The 3681-nt window shown below is 36.2% G+C and overlaps 1 pseudogene; it reads left to right on the top strand.

Moving 5' to 3' along the window:
* The first annotated feature begins 844 nt into the window (after window positions 1-844).
* LOC121152602 lies at window positions 845-1020 on the top strand (annotated as a pseudogene).
* The last annotated feature ends 2661 nt before the right edge of the window (window positions 1021-3681 follow it).

The following is a 3681-nucleotide window of genomic DNA, read 5'->3' on the forward strand; positions in this document are numbered from 1 at the left end:
AGAATGGAATTAAAAGATTAGTTTTTCTGTAATAAACTTTAAAATTCACAGACTACATTAGTGAACAAATGTAAGAATTTTTATACGTGAGCTATATAATGGAGACTAGTATATCTGGAAGTGAAGATATATTGCACTATACATGTCTGTTTCTTTATAAAAGGAGGAATCTCAATAAAAACTTGATATATGTAACTTTACAATAGCATACTAGACTATGTACAATTGTCTATAACTACTGTACCACAATATATTTAAATAGCAGAATGCAGGACTTAAGGCTGTAGCTGAAGGACTGTATTATTGTGATAATATAAGGGAAAACTGGGGAAAGCTATGTAAGGGTGGAGAGAGGAATCCCTGTACATATGGAACTGTAGCATAAAGATAATAATTAAAATATATAAAAAGTAAAAAAAAAAGTCTTGAAATTCATACTAGGGACTTTTTAAAAGCTTGTGTGTAAGGTATATTTCACAAAAAAATTTAATGAATTTTGATTTTTGCATCAAAATAACTTCATTGTTTAAAAGATTTTTTTTGAATGATAGATTTCTAGAAAGGGAAAAGAAATGGAAAGATCTACAGTCAGAAACTTCTAGGTTTCCAATGTTGTTGCAAGGACCCAAGGATTTAGGTAATCCTCTGCTGATTTTCTAGTCCATAAACAAAGAGCTGGATAGGAAGTGGAAAAGCTTGGACTGGAACCAGTACCCACATGGGACACTAGCATGACAGATGAAAGCTCAATCTGTACCATGGCTTCCAGCCGGGCCCAGTTCACTCTCAGTAGGTGTTGAAGGATGTCAGCTGTGGACTGGGCAGCTTTGAGAAGATTGACATCATGGCAGGTCCAGAAACCAATGCCCAATTCCAGTTCACTGAAATCAAAGTGTTTCAACTCTTACAGGCTCACAGGCAGAATGAATTGTGTACTAGGCACATATGGAGGCATTGCTTTGCTGGTTATGTACTTCCAGCTTAAGGTCTAAAATTACTCCAGCTGTGAAAGCAACCTAAGTGGATTACAAATTGTTTCCCCATCTGCCTCCATACCCAGAGAAGCTAATTCAACTCAACATGTGGTAATTCAATTTGTACAATAAATTATGAACACGGAAAAACCAAATCTGTACCCTGGCATTGGCCCGATTAAACTCATTTTAAACTTTATTTCCTATGAACTTTCTGAAGTATCTAAGTTAATATATAAATGAACTTTTAATTACTTTTTCCAACATTTTTGTTTTCTACTTTGCCACTAAAATGTGTTCAAATCACTACATAGTATTATATAAATTTGTCTTCATGTATTTTAACAATCCCCAATTGATACACATTGATTGTTTTTGTTTTATTCCCATCACAATATTACAAAAACCTGGTGTTTCTATAGGACCAAAAATATGCAGGGTAATTTCTGCAGTTGAATCCCATCAAAGGACATTTGCATTTAAATAGTTTTTTAGAGAGTTCTGACAAATTAACCTTCAAAGAAACTTTATGGCATCACAGTCTTACCAAAGTGAGTTCAATAGCCTGTTTCTTTACCTCTTTATCAGTAAGTGTATACTGTCAAATATATTCAAAATTCCTTCAGACACTGAAAATTTCCCATTTTCTTTTTTTAAGTGAAAAATAAAATCTTACGACACAATTTCATAGGCTCTGGGGTTCCCCAAAGCCCTCCCCCCAAATTGATTTTTTCCATATTGTTACTGTAGTACAGTTCATATCCAGTCATGATTCTTTCATTGTGGGTATGGGCCACATAGAGAGTCTAGCATCTTATTGTCCAGATAAATTTAACAGTTTCATGGGAGGCCATCCTTGGTCTGAAAGTAGAGCTAGCAGAATATCATCCCCTCCAATAAAAAGCCACTACACAACTTCAACAACCATTTACAACATCATGAAGTTAATTGACATGGTATTCAGTGACCAATGTGTTGGAAAATGCAAGTTCTTAACCACATACTGTGACTACTTCATTGACATTTCAATTGTAGTTTTTACACAACCGGCTGCTATATACTTTATAATGGTTATAGGGTACTATTCAATTGTCTCATGTCTATTTTAATTGTTGTATTTAGCAGCTTAGAGTATTTAAGTGTGCTTTCTACTGAACTTTATGAATTTTAGGCTAGTCCAAACAGGCTTGTAACTCAAACTATATGTTAGCAATGGAGGAGCAGAACAGTTTTAGGAGGGGTGTGCAGAGAAATCTTCAGTAACTTAGTGAGGAATAACTAATCTTTATGTCCTACCTAGTAAGGTGTATGGGAGTCCAAGCTGTTTCCTGTCTGTTCTAAGCTTCCTTATTGGTCTCTGACTATCTGATCTAATTTTCTATTTTCTTCTGATCTTCGCCTTCAGGTTTTCTTTCCTTCTCTGTAGCTCTCTGGTCACGCTTGTTTTGCTTTTTGATTTTTGTTTTACCATGCTTCCCTGTAAAGATCTTCTTGTGCTCATTTCGCACTAACACTCTACAGTCCTCATTCCTCCAACATTTTTTTTACATGCTTATGGACTGCTTTATAGTTTCCTGCAGCTCTCCAAACTGAACAGAAAACAGGTACTCTTTCTAAACCTCCAAACCTGCCACTCTTCTGAACCAACAGAAAATGCTGATCAGGAAAGCTGGAAATACTTAATCTTGGGCATATTATGAGAATGAATAAATTCCTATTGATGTTTCCATGAAGAAAAATCACCTAGCTTTGTATTGCCTTTTGTTAAAAGTGAAGTTTTTTTATTTTTTTGTTTTTTCAAGCTCTCATACTGTTCTAGGACTTTGTGACACAAAATATGTCATCAACCTCAATTCTTGTCTCCCAGAAAAAATAATTTTCTTGAGGACACAGTTTAGTTTTAAAGCAAGATTTATTGGAAGAAAGGAGAAAAGACGCTTCCATCCTAGTAACGGGAGAGGGCTTCAAGAAAGGAGAGACCTGTGCACAGGGGGTGTTGGCATCGCTTAAAATTTTAGTTCAAAGGAGTTCTCCAAAAACAAAGGAAAATTCCTGGTTTTCATGATACCTGGCTTTGGGACAAAAGGCCCAAAAATGTGTTACCAGTTAACTTGCTCAGTCTCTTTCTAATGATAAAGAGACCAGTCTGACACTACCCTGAGAGGGAATTGGGTGGGCACTTTAGGTGGGGAACTGATATGTTGATTTCATCCTTATCTCTTGGGGGAAGCATGTTCTTGCCTCTGGGGAGAAATGTGCTCTGGTGAATTTAAGACATGGTAGACAAAATACCGTTTTATATTTGAGAAAAATGATTCAGGGACCCAGAATACCCTAACTGCCTAATACCCAGTCCGAATCCTCACAAAATACTTGACACAATTCTTTACTTCGAGTCAGTGTGTTATGAGTTTTATTCATGTCTCCTTTTTGGTGGGAGTAGGACAAAAATAGAAGTGAAGGAAGAGAAATGGAAGCTTAAAAGTTCCAGATCCAGAATTTGTAAAGAACAAAAGGATGTTGTTTAGTTTGCAAGCAGCCTGGGGACTTACAAGCAATCACAGTGAAATGAAAATGGTGGGAGGAATGGATCTCACAATGGGAGAAAAAGATATGACAAGCATTGTTTGCCAGCTCCCGTTTTACATAGCAGTAGTTGACGCTAACACTCTCTGATTTACTCAGAGTTTATAGGTGGGAGAGCCCA

This window comes from Ochotona curzoniae, unplaced genomic scaffold, assembly GCF_017591425.1.
Source record: "Ochotona curzoniae isolate NIBS_2020 unplaced genomic scaffold, NIBS_Ocur_1.0 contig_2523, whole genome shotgun sequence".
In the NCBI taxonomy this organism is placed as follows: Eukaryota; Metazoa; Chordata; class Mammalia; order Lagomorpha; family Ochotonidae; genus Ochotona; species Ochotona curzoniae.